The following is a 14,103-nucleotide window of genomic DNA, read 5'->3' as shown; positions in this document are numbered from 1 at the left end:
TCAGAAGTCTTTTAATCAAGAAGAAACAACCCAAGGAGCCTCATCTGTACCAGGAACAACCCAGAAATTAGATAAGTAGCTTGTGAAGAGATGGAGAATGTGATGTTCTGGGGGCAAAGAAAGGGTGTTTTCTGGCTCAAAGCACAGCGTCTCTGAGTGGACTGAACCATCAAGCTTTAACCTAACAGCGGAAAGCCTAACCCATTACACTATAGAGATCAAGTAGAGACCATTTATAGGCAGTTCCTGTTGCATCGTTTGCGGTCAAACACTGGAGTGTACCTGGGCTAACTGCAAGGCCCCAGCTCTCACTTGAGGGAGCTCGACTCTCTGCAGCCAAGGACACTGCTCTGTTATCCTGAACCTGAAAACTTAGAAGCATGGCAGATTTGGGAAATTCCAAAAGTCAATTTCCTTCAGCCAAAATAGGGCAAGTGCATAACATAACCTTATGGCCTTCATAGCTTTGTAAATGGAAGAAAAAGAGGAAGAATTAGGGATTATGGAGCTCCATTTGTACTGGAAATTCCCCAAGGAGTACAATCAGTTCACACTATTCTCATTGTCAGGAATTCCAAAAAATAGATTGTGAGCTGAATAACTATGGTAACTGTATCTGTTAATTTGCAGCTCCTTGCACAGTGGGTGGTACACAACAGCTGCTAATATATGTTTGATAAATGAATGAATGCATGCATGAATAAATAGATGAATAACAGGTACATATTCAGAGACTAGGGACAAGGCAGGATTTTGTGTTTTTCTAAAAGCCTTTTGGAAGACCAGCCAATTGTAAGAAAATTTGCTTTAGCCAACAGTTTCCCCTCCATGGTCTTCCTTTCCTGACACCTGAGCTAAGAAGGATACCTGAGAGGATGAAAAGTCAGCTTTGGCTGAGGGGAAAGGTCAGGTCACTGGAGTTCCTGGTGTGGGAACAAACACAGACTGGGGTCTTGGGCTACACATTCCTCATAACTATACTAGGATTTCTCAAGCTAACATGGTCTACACCCCAGGGGACTTGGCAGTGGGTTAACAGGAAGGGAAGCTAGAAAAGTTAAAATGGGAAGAACTTGATAACAAATGGATTTGCTGGGTGAGCGAAAGCAAACTCAATGAATTCCCCTTCCTGTCTAGTTTGTTTCTTTAAAGGGATGGCATTGCCATTCACTGAGAGAGGGAACATTGGGAGTAGGGAAAGGATGGACTCACTTTGGGAAAGGATGGGCCAAGGAGTTATGTGGAGCAGGCAGGTAGATTCATGGATGGGTTTAGAGCTGAGAATTACTGGAGACAAAAATTTGAGAGTTGTCTATGTAACTGCAGACACAAGAGTGGTGAGATCACCTAAAGAGAGTGTAAAATGAAACAAGAAGAGTTGGGGCCTAAGCCAAATATACTTCAATAAAAATAAATTTTAAAAAAAGAAGAGATGGGATCAAGGGAAAAATCTCTAAAGCATTATTTCCAGGACCTTTACTTCAGCTCTATGTTTAAGAGCAGTGTCCAATTATAAGTGAGTAGCTGAATAAATTAGAGCACATTAATGCATGAAATACTGGGCTGCCCTTTAAAACTGGCCAGAGATCATTCTCTTTTTCTGGCTGTTAGGATCTGCTGTTAGAATTAACTGAATGGCAAAGAGCCTTGGCTGTTTTGTGTAGTAGCAGCCCCTCTACTTGTAACAGCCCACTGGCTGTGAGATTCCGCAGGAAAGAAACTCAAAGTATTTGCTTCTGAAAAAAAAAGCACAAGAATCTTTAGTTTGCCCATAGATGACTCCCGTATAAGTAAGATGTGGGAAGCTGGGAGATGTCTTTTACTAGAAAAATAACTCATAGAATTTTTTTTTTTTGTGAGGGGGAGGTAACTAGGTTTACTTGTTTTTAGAAGGGATTGAACCCAGGACCTCATGCATGCTAACCATGCACTCTATCACTTGAGCTATATTCTCCCCTCTGTAGAGCTTTGGATTAAAACAGTTTCTAAGAGGAAAGATTGAGAAAAAGGAAGATGACACATCAGGAAGAGAATCTTTAGTGATCATGACTCAAAACTGCAAACATCCAGTTGGGGAGGGAGAAATGGGTAAATAGGTTAACTGTATGGTGAGGGGTGGAAGCTAAATTTTTGTCGGTGAGCATGTTTTAGTGCATACAGAAGGAGAAATACATTGTACACATTCAACTTATTTAATGTTATTATATAATGTTATGACCCACTATTGCATCAAAAGACCCAAGATAAGATATAAACGCCCCTGGGTGGGATTGAATCACCAACATTTCAGTTAACAGCCAAATGCGTTAACCAATAGCACCACAGAAACCATGCTATTGCTGTGGTTCAGGCAGGTTGTATTCATAGATCTTCAATCAAACACCACTGCCCACCCCCCACTCCCCATTCTTCAGTTGAGATTCCAACTTTTACACCTTCACCTTGCAAGTAGGTCTGAGCTGTGTGATACTAAAAACTAAAACAATGAATTATCCCAGAAGTGTGACACTCACTTCCTTTCTTGCCAGTCCTTAGCACCAGAGGAAAGTGACTGCTTCTTTCTCCCAAAGTTGAGACCCAGACACGAGTAAAACCAAATTCACTACTTGAGGGAAGTGAGAATGGCTTGAGGGAATGGAGAATGGGGCAGGGGTGGTTGTTGTGGAAATAGTTCTCTGTTAATTTGAACTAATGATCCCTGCTGGAGAGTCAGGCTGATGTCTTTATTTCAGTAAACTTTCTGAATTTTAAACCCAGATGCTGAGCAACATCTGGAGACCTGAGAGACAGAGTAGGTTAAACACCACCACCCCATGCCCCTCCCCACGGCCATGGCTTGCTATAGCGAATCACTAATTTTTAATGAGTACCACTAAAACTTTTTACTGTGAAACATGAAACCCACGTGGAAGTTACTTTGAATCAAGAAAATCAGTTTTAGTAATGAACATGGTTTTCCCGGATACTTTGGAATTCTAAAACCAGTTAAATTTTCAGAATTCTGTGCTGCCTGGGCAATTTTAGAAAAACTGCAGGTATTTCTACCATTGGAGCCTGCCATTAAGAAGTTCCTTAATAAAGAAACCCAGACAGTCAATTATACTTACTTAAGGTCTGCAAAAGCCTACTTATAGATTATTAATTATTTAATAATCATTAGGATAATAATATTAACATGTTAGTATTATAATGCTAATCATATAATTAATTATAGAATGAAATAAGTAATTAATATATTAGTATTAATATAAACTGATATATTAATATCAATTATATATTAATTGGGTGTTAATTTACTTACATATTCACATGGCTAGTCTTCCTAGAAAAAAGATTTAGTTGACAATGTGTATAGAATCAGATCAGAAATGATATTCATGAAATGCAAAATAATAGGACATCATTTCCAGGGTAGGACATAAACCAGATACAACTGGAAAATACCACTTCATCCAAAGAAAAAAGTTGAGGCAATTCAAAAGATTTTTCTAAAAATTCAACAAAAAAGTTTTGCTACAAGTACAAGAGTGATATAGGAAGTCACGCTCTGGAGACTGGAGTGACTTTTTTTTTTTTCCTTCATTTTTTTTTTTTTTGACAAGGGACGGATGGTCAATGTCTTAAGAATAAGGAAAAATTGCTGGCAGCTAAAGAGCATAAAGGAAGAATGGAGTTTAAAGTGAAAAACCCACTGGAAAAAAAGGTAACAGTCAAGAAAAATATTACACGGAGATGATAGGAGCTGGAAATAGAACTAGATGAACTTCAGGACAAGGAGAAATCCATTTCAAGTATAGTGATGAAGAAGAGATATACAGTGGTGTGAAAATAGTTTTTTAAAAAGTGGGAAGTTCTTGTGAAACAAATCCATCCAATATAGGCAAGGTGGAAAAGGGGAGAACAAAAGTCAAGGGAAAATGGGTAAAAGCGTTATGTGAGAAAATTAAAAAGGAATATAATTACTACAAAGGTACAGAGAACATAAAAAAGGAGACTGAGTCTACAAATTACTCTTGACAAAACCACCATGAGAAGATCCATAAAGAAGAGGAAAAAGGGATGAAATTAAGTTGGGTACATAACACCATGTTAGGATGCGAAATTATTACAACTCATATTTGGGTAAGGGGTGTCAGTGTGACTGCGCAATTGCTGGTGAGCGAAGGGAGGTATAATGGGTAACATTCTTCCATTTCAATAACAGGACTGAGAGTATCGGTAGTGCAATCCGAATACCATGTTGGCTGGTAGTGCACCCTGCCACGCATCTGTCTCCACACCCTCCCACTTGCATAGCTAAGGTTTCCCGGGCGGTATCCGGTTTCTGCCTGCTTTCTCACCTCCACTGCCCTTTCGTCCAACTACAAGCACGTGGCCAGATGCCTTTTCACACCTCCGCCTCCCGGCAGCCTGTCTGCTCCCCTGCGCGGTTCAAGACCACCGCGTCCTTGAAGCCCAACGACAGGCCCACGGGCTTCGAGGGCAGTCCAGGACCTGGCACGCAGCAGGTAAGCCATCGAGGCTGGTCGCTGGCTTGAAAGGAGACGTAAGGGACGGCCAGTCCCGGCAAGTGGCCCAACTTGGAGATGGAGGGCCCTCTCCCGCGCCTTCCGCTTTCCGTCGACGCGGCCACCAGTGATGCCGCCAACCACCACCACCGTCGCCGCCGGCACAACCTGCAGCGCCATCGCCGGCACCCTGTCCACCACGGTCACCAGCACCGTCACCAGCGGCACCACCAGCACCACCAGCACCACCAGCACAAGCAGCAGCACCACCGCCTGAGCTGGGAAGAGAGGGTGGCTTGTCAGCCGCGAGGATTGTGGTGGCAGAAGTAGTGCCGCTTGACAGTCCAAGCACGCTCGTGACCACGGCTGCGCCGGCCAGTCGTGTTTGGGGCTGGGGCAAGCGTCGGAGCAGGAGGAGTCGCCGAAGGCCTCGAGTGGGTGGGACGCCGAAGGCCTCGAGTGGGTGGGACGCCGAAGGCCTCGAGTGGGTGGGCGCGCGAGGCCAAAAGGTTTGGCGGGGCACGAGGGTGGAGGTTGCACGCCAGGGCCTGGGGCTGCAGGTGGAGGGTACCGGGTGGCTCTTGTCGGGGCGCGGAGGTCACGAGGAGGGGGAGAAGGAGCGGACGAGTTGGCTTGGCGCGTGGGCTAAAAGGGAGGTGGTGGTGGGGTGGGGGCGGAGTGTTTGTGGACGCGCTGGGGAGGTTGGTAGGCGGCGAGGAAGAAGAAATGCTTCCCTGACCGGGAATCGAACCCGGGCCGCGGCGGTGAGAGCGCCGAATCCTAACCACTAGACCACCAGGGAGCGTCGGGCTCCGCGTCTGGCCCGCCTCTGCTCGACCCAGCCACTGGGCGCTGCCTTGGCGCCAAGGCCCGGCCTTTCCACGTCCAGCCGCCCTCCGCCCCCGGCAAGCCACGTGCCCTAGCGTTCTTCCTGCTTGCTGGCACCCTCAAAACACTGCGCGCCTCCTCCTCGCACACGCGCGAGAAGCCGCAGGCCACCTAGCTCCCTCTTTTCTGCGCCCAGCTTCCAGTTCTCCCTCACGGGCCCAGGGAAGGAGGGCCGGCCGTGGAGCTCGGCAAAAGATGGGCCCGCTGCGTTGGCCGGGAATCGAACCCGGGTCAACTGCTTGGAAGGCAGCTATGCTCACCACTATACCACCAACGCCGCACAGCCCGGGCCGCCCCGACACGCCGGCCCCGGGCTCGCCGGAGCGCAGTCTCGCCGCCGCTGCCGCTGCCCCTGCGGCGGCCGGGCGCGGCCCTGCCCCGACGCCCCGTCCGCCAGCAGCTCTGCGCTGCCTCAGGCGCCACCGACGGTCGCCCCGGGCGCCTCAGCCGCGTCAGCCCTAAGCAGCTGCCCTCGCCCACGGCCCGACCGCTTCTGGGGCTGGGGAGGGGGGGAGGTGGGGGGTGCGCGCTGCCGCTGCCTTGCTGCTGCCGGGCCCTCGGCTGCACGCCGCGGCCCGCGGCCCTCCTCCCTCCCCGGGCACACGACCTCTGGTTCCCGGCTCGCCAAAGCCCTTCTCCAACGGGTGTTGGGCGAGGCCACTCCCCCGCACCGAAAGGAGACGGGACTCATCCGCCCCACCCCCGCCCCGGCAGCCGTGAAGCTGTGCAGGTGTGCGTCGCGTCGCAAGGAGCCCACTGCGGCAGCCACTGTGGGCGGGCCGCAATGTCGTCGGGCGCTTGTGGGGTCGACAGGAGGCCCTCGCTCGGCCGTGGCGCCCGAGCGCCCGAGCGCCCGAGCGCCCGGCGAGGAGGACGGGCAAGGGGTTGCAGGGGTGGAGGGCTGGAGGCGGTTGAGGGTGGGCAGGCCCCGCTGGAGGGCGGAGGGACGAGAAGAAGGGCCCTTGGGGCCAGGCGGCTGGACAGAGAGCGGCGCCAGCCACCAAAAAGGGGCGTGTTGCCTCCCCGTCGGGGAATCGAACCCCGGTCTCCCGCGTGACAGGCGGGGATACTCACCACTATACTAACGAGGACGGCGGCGGCCTCCTGGGCGCCCGACCGCTCTCCGGCTGCCTGCAGACGCCTACCCACACCCCTCCCCCACCCCGTCCTCGGACCCCCGCCCACCACGGGCGCCCGCCACGTGCCCCACCCGACCCGACACCACACCAAACGCGTCATCCAAGGAGGCAGCCCGGGACCCCGCCAGGGACCCGGATCCGCGTGGCGCTGGAAACTCCCAGTGCGCGCCGCCTATAGCCCCCGACGCCAGGATCGCGCCGGGAGGAGGGGCCCGAGGGGGCCGGAGAGCGCAAGCAAGGCTGTGAGGAGGAGGTGGGCGCTCGCCGTGCCACGTCCCGGGAGAAGAGGCGGAGGGGTGGGCGCGGCCGGCGGCAGAAGCTGGCCGGACGCGGCCCGGCTGGGTCCCGGGCCAGGGGTGGGCGAGGGGGCGGCGGCGGCGAGCCGGGCGCGCCGGCTGGCCTCGCTCCCCCGTTGGCCCGGACGGCCGCCCGCTGGCGCAGAGCACCGCGTCGGGCCAAGGGCATCGGTGTCCGCGTCGGCGTCGGGTCCCAGCCAGCCGAGCGGCGACGCGCCCAGGCCCGCCGTCAGGATGGCCGAGCGGTCTAAGGCGCTGCGTTCAGGTCGCAGTCTCCCCTGGAGGCGTGGGTTCGAATCCCACTCCTGACAAGCCAGCCTTTTTTGGCCCGCCCAACAAATGCTGCACCCGGCCCGTCCCAGGCCTGGACAACACCCTACCGCCTCACACTCCGCTCCTGCCTCGCACTCTTGCCAGCTCCCCAGACTCCGGCCCCCTCGACGCGACACCCACACGACGCCTCTCCCACGCAGGACCTCCTCAGCCACAGCCGCTCTTCCTGCTCAGTCCTGTGCGCCGGCCTCACAGAAACAGCCCAGGGGGAACCCTCTGGAAACTGGCGTTCAGGACACACGCCCTCCTCGCCTTCGCAGTGCAGGCCTTCGCGGCACTTCTTTCACCACCCCCCCTTGGCGCCACAGCGCATGTTCACGCGAGAAGCCGCTGCCCCGGCCGGACCCAGCCACACCCCGGCGCGCTCCCTCAGACGGCTGTCCACGAGCCAGCAGCCACTCTGCCAAAGTGCTCCTCCTCACAGCCAACGCACCGGAGCGGGACCCTTCGGGAGAGCGGCCGGCAGGAGCGCAGAAGCCAGGCTCAGACACAGACACCGCTGGTCTTTGGCGCGGCGGCGGCGGCGGCGGCGGCGGCGGCGGCGGCGGCGGCGCTCCCAGGCGCCCATGTCCCACACTCGCTGTCTCCTCACAGCCCGAGCTCCCATCCCCTCTCCAGCCTGCTGCCCGCCAACGCCCGGCACGAGCGAGAAAGCCAGGCGCCAGAGGGACTTTGGGCCAGGGCCGGCGGTCGCTGAGAGGAGCGTCCGAGCTCAGCCGCACCTGCCACGCGTCGCCTGCCCTGACTGGAATCCGGGCGCAGGCCAGGCTGGGTCCGGTTCCTGGCTTCCTCCGGCGACACTGACAGTCTGGCGGCGGCCCTGGACGGCAGATTCGGAAGCGCAGGTTGGGCCGAGTCCGCCTCCGTCCCTGCGTCCCTCCTTCCCTCCGACCGCGCCGCGCCGCGCCCTGGGGGTCCTCCCCGTTCCCCCGGAGCCTCTCCTTCAGGTCACTCACCGCCTCCTGCTCACGTGGAGCGGGTGTCCGTGGGCGAGCAGCGAGCCACCAGTGTCTGGCGGTTGGCGGCGAGCGCCGCTGGGGCGGCGTCGGGCGGCGGCGGCCATCGGTGCATGGGTGGTTCAGTGGTAGAATTCTCGCCTGCCACGCGGGAGGCCCGGGTTCGATTCCCGGCCCATGCAGCGACCCAGTCCCCTTTTGGTCTCGCAGCCCACAGCGGAGCTAGGCTTCCCCTCTCCCACGCTCAAGGCACCTGTCCTACCACAGCATGCTCCCACCCGCAGCCCACCGCCGCACCTTCCCTCTCCTGGCCTGCCCACGCCGGCGCCCCCTACCCTCCGTGGGACGAAAACTTTACCCCGAGAGCCAAGCCTCCGCGAACTGACACCTTGCGGGCTCAGCCACTCTCGCGCCCACCCACCTTCCTTGTCCCTTTTCTCTTTCTTACCCTGATCCCGCTGGGGTCACACGGCTCACTGGAAGGAACACCCTACACTGGCACCCGCTCGCCCCACCTCTTCACGTTTCACCGCGCTTCCCCGCTCTCTGCCTCACTCTCCCCACACTCTGAAAGTTACACAGTGTTTGCTCAACCAGGAACCGAAAAGCTGCCACCCCTGGGAGGGCCACATTGCACTCCCCAGGAGTGTCCCCAAAGCGTTATCCTGCATGAGGAATTCCAAAGAGGAATGCCACAATATCATGGCAGAGTGCACTCTATGTTCACTTTACGTCCCTCAGCCGAGACATTTGTCGAACACCCGCCCGCTCCCCCACCACTAAAACCACCATCACCACCAACACCCCAACAACAAGCACCACCCCCTCCCCTGAAGCCCTCCTCCCACCACTGGCACCCCACCTAGCGACACCAACCCCCAGCACCATCAAATCCTAATTTGTCAAGGGTTCTGCCCTTGCGTCAGTCCGTTTGGCCTCTTTTTTTTTTTTTTTGAATTTGCATTTTAATACAAGTCTAGTTGATTTACAGTATTGTGTTATTTTCAGGGGTACAGTAAACTGATTATCTTTTCAATACATGTGTATCTATACACATATATATCGTTCCTTTCCGTTACAGGTAATTACGAGACGTTGAATATACTTCTCGGTGCTGTACCGTAAATCCTGTTGTTCCTACCCGCTAACACCAGCTCCTAATTGATCCCTCCCCTACACTTTCCCCTTGGGTAACGGTAAGTTTGTTCTCTCTATCTGTGAATCTGTTTCTGTTCTGCACAGAGATTCACTTGTACTATTGTTTGGATTCCACATATATGTAGTTTTGTCCTTCTGTCTGACTTATTATACTAGGTTCAGTGCTGTCTAGGTCCATCCGTGTTGCTGCAAATGACAAGATCTCATGCTTTTTAATGGCTGAGTAATATTCCGTGAGATTGATTTTTAATACATTGAAAATATCTCTCTCTCACTCTATTTTTCTCTCTCTTATCTATTTGTGTATCTATCGATCTCTATCTATCCATCTATCTATCTAGCTAGCTAGCTACCTAGCTACCTACCTATCTATATCTCATATTTCCTTAAGCCAATCATCCATGGATTGACACCTGAGATTTTTTCCCCTGTCATGGCTATGGTCCACAGTGCTGCTATGAACACTGAGGTGTATGAATCTTTCCCAATTAGAGGTTTTGTGTTTTCCGCATACATACTCAGGAGGGGGATGGCTGGATCACATGGTAACTCTCCATTGGTGCCTTCATTGTTGTTTTCGTTGTCGTTGAAGTGTAGTCGATTTCTAAGACCGTATTAGTTTCAAGTATACAGCAAAGTGATTCGGTTTAGTATGTATACTGTAGTTTCAGATTATTTTCCATTATAGGGTATTCCAGGACATTGAAGATCGTTCCCTGTGTTATTCAGCAAGTCCGTGTTGCTTCTCTATTTTATACGCAGTAGCGTGTTTCTGTTAACCCCATACTCCTAACTGATCCCTCCACTCTTCCCTTTCCCCATGCGTAACCGTCAGTTGGTTATCGATGTCTGCGGAGTGTGTTTCTGTTTTGTACATAGACAGATGTCTATTACGTTTTAGATTCCACCTGGAAGTGGATATCATATAATATTTATCTTGCTCCATATCTGACTTACTTCACATAGTGTGATAGACTCTAGGTCCATTCATGTGGCAGCGAATGACAATATTTCATCCTTCTTTGTGGCTGAGTAATATGCTATGGTAGGTTTATACAGCGCATCTTCTTAAGTCCACCGTCCGCTCATGGGCCCTTGGGTTCATTCTGGGTCTCGGCTATTGCAAATAGTGCTGCTAGGAAGGTCCTGGAGGAGGGGGGCGGTGCCTGCATCTTTTCGAAGTAGAGGTTTCATCTTTCCCACGTACGTACCCAGCAGTGGGGTTGCTGGATCATATGGTAGCTCTCCTTTGGTGCCTTCATTGTTGTTGTCGTTGTCGTTGAAGTGTAGTTGATTTCCGCTCCTGTATTAGGTCGGGTGTACAGCACAGTGGTTCGGTTTGTATGTATATTGTATTTTCAGATTAGTTTCCTTCATAGGGTATTCCAGGATATTGAAGATCGCTGCCTGTGTTATTCAGCCGGTCCGTGTTGCTTCTCTATTTTATACACAGTAGCGTGTATCTGTTAATCCCACACTCCTAACTGATCCCTCCACCCTTCCCTTTCCCCTCGCATAACCGTCAGTTGGTTTTCGATGTCCGTGGAGTGTGTTTCTGTTTTGTCCACAGATTCATGTCTATTATGTTTTAGATTCCACCCGGAAGTGATATTATATAACATTTATCTTTCTCAGTCTGACTTCCTTCACGTAGTTTGATGGACTCTAGATCCATCCATGTGGCCTCAAATGACAATATGTCATCCTTCTTTATGGCTGAGTAATATTCTACGGTATATTTATGCAACGCATCTTTTTAGGTCCATCGTCCACTCATGGGCCCTTGGGTTCATTCTGGGTCTCAGCTATTGCAAACAGTGCTGCTAGGAACGTGGACGAGGGGGGCGGTGCTTGTATCTTCTCGAAGAGGAGGTTGCATCCTTCCCACATGTATAGCCTGCAGTGGGGTTGCTGGATCATGTAGTAGCTCTCCTTTGTGGCCTCTTTACATCTCGACTCCATCCTCACCTGCCACTCTCCCCAACCCACATCCCCTCAGCTCCAAACCCCGCCACACACCCTGCCACACACACACAGAAACACACAGACACACACACACAGACACACACACACACACACACACACACACACACACACACACCTGAGACTTGACGGATTGAAAGTGTTTCCTGTTGAGAGATTATCTGTGTCTCTGGGGCTGTAGAATGCCCCACTCAATTTAGACCTCGCCTAGCCCCAGTCTCCTACTCTTGTTTCTGTCCTTCCCTTGCCTGTTTCCTACCCTGCTGCCCCAGCCCCAGCCCACTGGTTAGCCTGACCACCTCAAAGCACAGGCCACCTGTCTCGCCCTCTCACCCACCGCCCCGCTGGGGTCCTCTCCCACCATCGTCCTCGTACCACAGCCCACTCACCCGCCTCTGCCACCCCCCCCCGCTTGCTATCTGCCCTACGTCGAAGACTCCAGGCTCGCTCCCCTCTACCCGCCACCAGCCCCTAGTACCCCAGCCCCTCTCTCACGCATCCTGTGCAGAAGACTCACTTCCACCATTCCTGGCCTCCCACGGGCTCCTCAGACCCACTCCTACTCCATGGCCACCCTCTTCCCTACATCGGTCCCACCCGCACACCGCACGCAATTGGGGGGCCAAGGGCAACCGCGGGCCCAAGCTTCGGCAGAGCCCCTGCCTGAGTGGCCAACTACTCTCCTAGCCAGTTCCCCGCAAGCCCCACACCTCTCCTTCGCACCTGCGCTCCACCCAGTGCCCTGGACTCGTCCTGCCACCTCCCAACCCGAGGCTCAAGGCTGGCCCTTCTCTATGGGGTCGTCTGGCTCCGTTCCCTAACCCTCGTGGGGTGGCCCCCAACCACGGCAACAAACACCTTCACCCCGTACTCTCACCCACCCACACTCACCCCGAACACACCCACAAGGGCGGTGACGAAAGCGCCTGCGGTGATGGAATGCACCCATATGCCGACAGGGGCTCCCTTCCACAGGGCAACCGGCTTGGTCTAAATCCAGCGACTCTACTGCCGCCGCCAAATGCTGCAGCTCATCGGCTGTCCACTCTGCCTCTGAAGGAAACAAGCTGTGAACTGCACACCAAACCCTTTGCTGACAGACGCGCCCAAGCCTGGCCTGTGATTTACCATGGCCAGAATCCATAGGAAAGGTGAAGACAGGCTGAAGAGAGGGATGGAGTCCATCCAATAATAGATCGTAACGTGGGAATGGGGAATATTAGAAGTCAGAGCTAGGTGAGGGGTGCGTGTGTGTGTGTGTGTGACTCTGGTGTGTGTGTGTGTGTGTGTGTGTGTGTGTGTTTGCTGGTAGTGGAGGGGGAGGTACCGTCGGTAACATTCTTGCCTCTCTGTGACAGGACTGAGAGTACCGGTAATGCAATCCGAATACCATGTTGGCTGGTAGTGCACCCTGCCACGCATCTGTCTCCACACCCTCCCACTTGCATAGCTAAGGTTTCCCGGGCGGTATCCGGTTTCTGCCTGCTTTCTCACCTCCACTGCCCTTTCGTCCAACTACAAGCACGTGGCCAGATGCCTTTTCACACCTCCGCCTCCCGGCAGCCTGTCTGCTCCCCTGCGCGGTTCAAGACCACCGCGTCCTTGAAGCCCAACGACAGGCCCACGGGCTTCGAGGGCAGTCCAGGACCTGGCACGCAGCAGGTAAGCCATCGAGGCTGGTCGCTGGCTTGAAAGGAGACGTAAGGGACGGCCAGTCCCGGCAAGTGGCCCAACTTGGAGATGGAGGGCCCTCTCCCGCGCCTTCCGCTTTCCGTCGACGCGGCCACCAGTGATGCCGCCAACCACCACCACCGTCGCCGCCGGCACAACCTGCAGCGCCATCGCCGGCACCCTGTCCACCACGGTCACCAGCACCGTCACCAGCGGCACCACCAGCACCACCAGCACCACCAGCACAAGCAGCAGCACCACCGCCTGAGCTGGGAAGAGAGGGTGGCTTGTCAGCCGCGAGGATTGTGGTGGCAGAAGTAGTGCCGCTTGACAGTCCAAGCACGCTCGTGACCACGGCTGCGCCGGCCAGTCGTGTTTGGGGCTGGGGCAAGCGTCGGAGCAGGAGGAGTCGCCGAAGGCCTCGAGTGGGTGGGACGCCGAAGGCCTCGAGTGGGTGGGACGCCGAAGGCCTCGAGTGGGTGGGCGCGCGAGGCCAAAAGGTTTGGCGGGGCACGAGGGTGGAGGTTGCACGCCAGGGCCTGGGGCTGCAGGTGGAGGGTACCGGGTGGCTCTTGTCGGGGCGCGGAGGTCACGAGGAGGGGGAGAAGGAGCGGACGAGTTGGCTTGGCGCGTGGGCTAAAAGGGAGGTGGTGGTGGGGTGGGGGCGGAGTGTTTGTGGACGCGCTGGGGAGGTTGGTAGGCGGCGAGGAAGAAGAAATGCTTCCCTGACCGGGAATCGAACCCGGGCCGCGGCGGTGAGAGCGCCGAATCCTAACCACTAGACCACCAGGGAGCGTCGGGCTCCGCGTCTGGCCCGCCTCTGCTCAACCCAGCCACTGGGCGCTGCCTTGGCGCCAAGGCCCGGCCTTTCCACGTCCAGCCGCCCTCCGCCCCCGGCAAGCCACGTGCCCTAGCGTTCTTCCTGCTTGCTGGCACCCTCAAAACACTGCGCGCCTCCTCCTCGCACACGCGCGAGAAGCCGCAGGCCACCTAGCTCCCTCTTTTCTGCGCCCAGCTTCCAGTTCTCCCTCACGGGCCCAGGGAAGGAGGGCCGGCCGTGGAGCTCGGCAAAAGATGGGCCCGCTGCGTTGGCCGGGAATCGAACCCGGGTCAACTGCTTGGAAGGCAGCTATGCTCACCACTATACCACCAACGCCGCACAGCCCGGGCC

General features: G+C 54.8%; 7 non-coding genes across 7 annotated transcripts; 2 read left to right on the top strand and 5 right to left on the bottom strand.

Annotated features, from left to right (window-relative positions):
* Positions 1-5,238: 5,238 nt before the first annotated feature.
* TRNAE-CUC (transfer RNA glutamic acid (anticodon CUC)) lies at positions 5,239-5,310 on the bottom strand. Its single transcript has one exon. It is a non-coding gene; the product is annotated as a tRNA-Glu (tRNA).
* Positions 5,311-5,601: 291 nt separating this feature from the next.
* Positions 5,602-5,673, bottom strand: TRNAG-UCC (transfer RNA glycine (anticodon UCC)). The gene has a single exon. It is a non-coding gene; the product is annotated as a tRNA-Gly (tRNA).
* A 742-nt stretch (positions 5,674-6,415) lies between these two features.
* On the bottom strand, positions 6,416-6,487 carry TRNAD-GUC (transfer RNA aspartic acid (anticodon GUC)). The gene has a single exon. It is a non-coding gene; the product is annotated as a tRNA-Asp (tRNA).
* A 572-nt stretch (positions 6,488-7,059) lies between these two features.
* On the top strand, positions 7,060-7,142 carry TRNAL-CAG (transfer RNA leucine (anticodon CAG)). Its single transcript has one exon. It is a non-coding gene; the product is annotated as a tRNA-Leu (tRNA).
* Positions 7,143-8,231: 1,089 nt separating this feature from the next.
* On the top strand, positions 8,232-8,302 carry TRNAG-GCC (transfer RNA glycine (anticodon GCC)). Its single transcript has one exon. It is a non-coding gene; the product is annotated as a tRNA-Gly (tRNA).
* Positions 8,303-13,653: 5,351 nt separating this feature from the next.
* On the bottom strand, positions 13,654-13,725 carry TRNAE-CUC (transfer RNA glutamic acid (anticodon CUC)). Its single transcript has one exon. It is a non-coding gene; the product is annotated as a tRNA-Glu (tRNA).
* Positions 13,726-14,016: 291 nt separating this feature from the next.
* TRNAG-UCC (transfer RNA glycine (anticodon UCC)) lies at positions 14,017-14,088 on the bottom strand. The gene has a single exon. It is a non-coding gene; the product is annotated as a tRNA-Gly (tRNA).
* Between the last annotated feature and the right edge of the window lie 15 nt (positions 14,089-14,103).

Source organism: Vicugna pacos, chromosome 21 (genome assembly GCF_048564905.1).
Source record: "Vicugna pacos chromosome 21, VicPac4, whole genome shotgun sequence".
In the NCBI taxonomy this organism is placed as follows: Eukaryota; Metazoa; Chordata; class Mammalia; order Artiodactyla; family Camelidae; genus Vicugna; species Vicugna pacos.
The sequence above is the reverse complement of the archived record's forward strand: the minus strand, read 5'-3'. Positions and strand labels throughout refer to the sequence as shown.